Source organism: Mus caroli, chromosome 8, assembly GCF_900094665.2.
Source record: "Mus caroli chromosome 8, CAROLI_EIJ_v1.1, whole genome shotgun sequence".
Taxonomy (NCBI): domain Eukaryota; kingdom Metazoa; phylum Chordata; class Mammalia; order Rodentia; family Muridae; genus Mus; species Mus caroli.
The window spans coordinates 115450372-115456371 of NC_034577.1; the positions used below are offsets into that span (position 1 = coordinate 115450372).

General features: G+C 49.9%; 1 protein-coding gene across 1 annotated transcript in view; it reads left to right on the forward strand.

Moving 5' to 3' along the window:
• Galnt2 (polypeptide N-acetylgalactosaminyltransferase 2) overlaps positions 1-6000 on the forward strand; it is a 117965-nt gene that overhangs the window by 69352 nt on the left and 42613 nt on the right. The gene's annotated exons all lie outside the window — the stretch shown is intronic.

Below are 6000 nucleotides of genomic sequence, written 5' to 3' on the forward strand. Positions count from 1 at the left end.
TTCATTTCATGGAGTTTATCTGTTAAAGCTGATTTAAACTGTCCCTTGTCTTATCATGGGGGAACATGAGTTCTGGGGTCAGAATATAAGGAATTTGAACTGATGTTGACTTAATTTGTGCTGTATCATCTTTTCACAGTTTACCTTTTCTCTGTTATCTTTCCTTTGTCAAAAGTCAGCAGACTGTGTGTGTGTATTTCTGGGGTTTTATTCTGATCAGTTAATATATTTATGTATTTTACCAAAACCATAATTATTGCAACTATATAGAAAGTCTTAAATTTGGGTGACGTCAGTCCCTGACTTCATTTTTCTTCTCTGGAATGGCACCATCCCTTCTGGACCTTCCGCTGTTCCACTTGAAGTCTAGTCTGTTTATCGATAGCCACACACTAGCTCACTGAGACTCGTATTGGTGTTGCATTGGATCTGTAGATCTGAGAGAACTGACATCTGACAGTGATGCGTTGCCTACTCACAGACGTGGTGTATACGGCCACTTATCCCATTTTTCTCTGGGGTCTTTCATCAAGGCTTTGTAGTGTCCTTCTAACAGCTCTTGTGCATAGTTGTCCAGATTTGAATTTAAGATTCCTTTGGGGAGATCCAGGGTAGATGGTGCTGTGTTTCTGACTTTTACTTTGTTCGGCGCTGATAGACAGTGACACAACCTCTCTCTAGTAACCCGGTCTCATGTCTTGAAGTCTTGCTGCAGTTGCCTCTGGATGGTTTGTTGTTGCTTGTCTCGTACTCTATATACAAATAAGCATGGCCTTTGTGGACAAAGATGGTTTTGTTTCCTCCTTTCCATCCATGTAGCTTTCCTTCTCCTTTCTTGGCTTCTCCGTTCACTAGGATTCTTGGTGCAGTGTGGAAGGGGATGGGCCTCTCACCTTGTCTCATCAGTGAGACAGTGAGTCCTCATATTTGAGCTGTGCACTTGTCTCAGACATGAGTTTGCTGGGAATTTCTGTCCTGAAGGAGTGCTGGGTTTCGTCGGGGGCCTTTCTGCATCGTTGGATGTGGTCATGTCCATGCTTTTATGCTTTGTTGATTGTTATTTGTCCAGCCAACCTTGCACAACTATTTTAAGGCCCACCTGTAGAATGGAATTTCTTTTGTACATTCCCTGATTTAATTCACTAATGTTTTGTTGAGGATTTTTGCATATGTTCATGGAAAAATGTGGTCTGTAGTTTTGTTTTCTTCTGATGCCCATGACTTTGGTGTTAGGCCAGTTCCTTCCAGTTCCTGCCCACAACTGCTGGATCTCAACTGAGGAGCCACCGAGCTCCCAGAACCACTCACTCACTCAGCCCACACTCCCTGCAGAAGTAGGCTGTTCACAGTAAGGGATCCTCTGCACTCTGACGTGCTCCCAGGGGTTGTCCTCTGGGAGCAGGGTTTTTAGCAATACTGGTAGATGAATTAGCGATACTCTGGACATGACTGAAGTACGTGGAGGCAGCGTTGAGCGAGGACCCTGCAGTAAATGTGACTGTTTCTGTAGAGGGCTTAAAAGGGAAAATGAACTGCAGGCTAGCCTGAGCTACGTAGAGAGACCCTATCCCCCAAACAAACATGCAAGCAAAAGAACCCTGCACAAGTTAGAGAAGACTCTTTGGAGATTCACTCTTGCAGATTTGGAGCTGAGCAAAACCTCATGGATGTGGAGCAGCTGCCTCCTGCCCTCTGTGAAGCTGCTCATTCGATAGCATCGATAATTCTAAACCAGTTCTATGTGGCTCTCCTGGGGCATCTGGCAGTTCCTTAGAGCTTTTGATGAGGTGCCTTTGAATTTCCTGTTTTTTTTTCATCCCTAATAATGAGTTATTTTAGGAAGCCTTATTTCAAGAGAGGTTCCCCACAGTGGCGATCTGCCACAGCAGACACCCAGCAATGGTATCCTTCGCATCCTTCACTGTGAGGGCTGGCTTGCTTGCTGCAGTCTTGGCCTTCCCTTCTCGGCTGGGCGCTCATTGGAGCAGGGACATCATGAGGTTTTTCTTTTAAGCAGAGGAAAATTATGTTCAGTTTGAGATCAGCCATGGAGTTGAGGGGCTTCATAGCATGGTCTCTCTTTCTGTGGGTTTTTGGCTTGCTTGCTTTCCCATGCTGTCCCAGGAGAGGGTAGTGCTACTCCACACAGGTGGTCTGTCCGGGGGGCTGGCATTTGCTTGAGCTGCCTCTGCTGGAGAGCCCATATCTGTGCCGAACTCAGAGCCTTGGAGTCCCTATCTTGCAGGCTCCTGTGTATTGCAGACACCTGTGGTGACCAAGTATGCACCCCTCCTTAGGAGCATGAGTTGGGTACCCCCCCCCTTGCTTCCCAAAGCCTCTAAAGCCCATGTGCATGTATCTCTCAGTGCCTGGTTTCAAACATGCACCTAGCCATGTTAGATCTGTAAAAATTAATCAGAGATTGATGCAATTCTTCTTTCAAGGATGGGGTTTAATTAAAAACAAAATTTTATAAAGAAAGCTCTGCAGTCTTTTCAAATTCACTTGTAGATGAATTGTTAGACACTTGACATCAACTTTCCTTTGGCCCCGAGGAGGCCTCTGTTCCAGTCTCCCAGGCCCAGAGCTCGGTAGATAGCATCCCAGGACCTCTGTTCCTGTGTGTAGCAGGCCTATGGATATGGCTGCCAGCTGCTCTGGCCAAGGGCAGGTGATGTGGGAAGTCCTTGCACTGAACTGGGGAGTCCAAGGATCGCAGCCAGAGGGGTGACTCATGAGCCCCACAGGAGGATCTGGAGCAGAGAGAGAAGCCTCTGCAGCCCAGCCATGTCTAACTAAGATGTTTTAGTTGTAGTTCAGACCTGCAGTCTCAATGTCGGGAGGCCTCTCTGGGAGTCATCGTGGGTAAAGAGTGGAGGAAGCTGGGAGTGGCCTGAGGGTAGACAGTGGCCAGGACAAGATAGCATAGAATGGCCCAGAAGATAAAGTCAGGGGTGTCCTCCTGACAGCACCATTCCTTGGGTCACCTCTTCATGGCCCACAGGGACTCATCCCTTGTCTTCCAAGGGCGAAGGTGGTCCAGGCTCACCCTTTCCTGACTCCGAGCTGTTGTTTCCATTGCTGCCATCTGTGGGCTGGGAATGACAGGCAAGAGTGTCCCTACGTCCTCTTACTGTTAGCTTAGCCCCTCCTCCAGCTTGCCTCCATTGGCCATCAGAGTCCACAGCAGAGTCGACAGGAGAGGAAGGCTACCCTCTCTCTGTCTCATGTACCTGGGGATGGCATTACAGAGAGCTTTAAGGTCTGTGAAGGAAGTTGTTTTTATCCTGAAGAGCCTAAGCTTTGGTCATAGGCTTCCTGTTTTCCTGACTGCCAGTTGGCCGTCTCCTGGTCTGCTGTAGAGGGAGAGCGTGAAGCTGTGCTGTGCTCTTCCAAGTCATACTCGGCTTCAGCTGCTCCATCCAGGGTGAGACCACAGTAGGAAAGCAGTGATCAGCAGGGTCTGTGACATGTTGGGTACCTAGGATATTGAGAGTAAGAACTAGCAGGTGGCCAGGGCTCTGACCGAGGGATTCTCATCCCATCTTATGGGGAGTGGGAGCCTGGATTGAGATACGAGGATGAACAGGAACCTCATAGCCAATGCTCCTCAGAGGGCATAGTCTTCAAGGTGGCCTTGGTCTGGTTGTACATAATTTTAAGAGAGGCAGGGAGCCTTGCTGGCTGCCTGAGGCTTGAGTAACGACCTGCCAGCCCTTCCTGTTCCAACCCAGGCAGTGGAGGTTGTACATCACTCTTCGCCCCTGCCCCACTTTGAGACAGGGTTTTTGTGTGTACCAGCCCCAGCTGTCCTGGACTCGATTTGTAGACCAGGCTGGTCTCAGACTCACAGAGATCCACCTGCCTCTGCCTCCCAAGTGCTGGGATTAAAGGCCTGCCCCCACTCCCCGCAGCACCTCATTTTTTTTTTTTATGGCTGGTTTCAACATACACAACAGCATACAGCTCAGCCCAGAGGTCATGCCTGAGAAAGGTCCACTCGTCAAGCAAACCTGCTGAAGACTGTTTTCACACTCCTGGCCAGTGAGTACCTGCTCCACGCGCGGCTTGGGTGATGTGCCCCGTTCCTCTCATGGTGTCTACATGCATACTTTATTTCCCGATGCCTCCTGTGAGATGTTATCTCAGGTTTTTCCATTAGCCCAAGGTGGGGTGTCGGGGGGTGGGGCTCTGACTGGTGGCTGGAGCTTCTTCCTTAATCCTATTTCCAAACCTATCAAAAGATTGATAATTTCTTGTCTGAAACTTATAATTTCTAAAATGGAAAATTTTAAGACGTTAGGAGCACAAGTAGCCTGTAAATACCAGGATTCGGTTCATTCCTGTGGCTCGTTCTGCCTGGTTCTCAGTTCTCTGTACCTGGCTGCCTGCCTGTCTGTGTGGGCTGGGCTCAGGTGTAGGCCTCACTTAGAGGGCAGGGCCAGGCTGGAGTGGAAGACAACTGAGAGATGAGCTGGAGCCTGTTCCCCTGAGCTCGCCTCCTCTGCTTTCTGCGGTCTGTGCCCCAGGAGTCTCCAACCCGACAATTCTGCAGGATACAGACCAATTTCTACAATGTTCTTGAGCCCAGTGTTTTTCAGATTATGGGTTCCAAACCATTATTAGATGATGAAGTCAATTTTCTATCACACCCACATGAAAACATCAGCTGCACCTGTGCCCGCCCGTCCTCCCTTTGCCGAGGACGAGCGTTAACTGTGAGGCTCTAGCCATTTGTAGGAATGCCTCACAGCTTCTGAGGGCTGACGTGATGCGTCTGCAGTCCCCCCTCCGTGGCATTCTCACACCCTACCATGCTTTCTGAAAGCTAATGGTACTTACGGTCCTATGACTTCATGCCAACATCATAGCAAGGTGGGACCTGTGTCCAGCTGCAGGCAGATGGTCATGGTCCGAGGGAGGAGCTGCTGGAGAGTCCTGACAGTGATTGAGGGATCACAGGAGCGCCTGACCTCAGTGCAGACAGGCCTCGTGTGGAGCTTTCTGGTCCCCAGGTCCAGCCATGCTTCCCTAGTCTGTCTCCCTCCCCCTCAGAACATGAACGCTTCAGTGGGGCCAGACATGAGCCTGCCTTTGCTCATCTGTGCCTTTGGAACTAGCATGATACCCGCCTGTGACCAGTGCCTCAGAGACCCCGAGGCAAGTGTGTGAGAGGTCCTGCAATTTCATGGTCTGATATACAACATAAAGCCTTCTCCATGACTGCATGTCATCCTAGAGAAGGCATAGGACTCTTGACTCTAGTGAGAGTGCACACAGGAAGGAGCTGAAGCAAGACTGACTGGTGAATGTCTGGGGGAGGGGCAGGCTATTCTAGAGCCTTCTCCCTAAAAATAGACCTGCATATGAGGATGACTGGGTCCTGTCTGCCATGCTGGGGTTTCTCTGGCAGCCACACTGTTCACTGCTCCACAGGCTGGGTGTCCTCACAGCTGCAGAGATTACTCCTAAGGAGGCCTTACCGGAGGCTGTGCAAACACCCTGTCTTCGGCTGTGGCATTTTCTACACTGTAGAAATGTGCCCCTCTCCCGATGGCCAGTGATTCTGCTGACAGCAGTGGGACTCAGGGAAGGAACGTTTTAGGGATGTTGCATGCATGGACTGTTGCAGGAATGAACAGTGAATACCCATAGCCCAGTGGTGTTTAGCCTCTTAGGACCCTCTTCACAGGGAGGAAAGGGAGGAGGGCATGATGATTCTAGTGAGGTCAGAACAGACAGCAGAGCTGGGCGTGGCGGCAGGGGCATCATCCTCAGCTACCTAGTGAGTTTGAGGATAGCCTTGGCTACGTGAAATCGATCAACCAAAAGAACAGTCAGCACGATGGGTGGTCTAAGTCTAGCATCCACCTTGCCCTTCCCTCCTGCCACTCACCATAGCCACTGACTTTCTCCTGGAGCCTCCATCTGTAGGAGGAAGCCTAGAGTTTCTCTCTCTCTCTCTCTCTCTCTCTCTCTCTCTCTCTCTCTCTCTCTCTC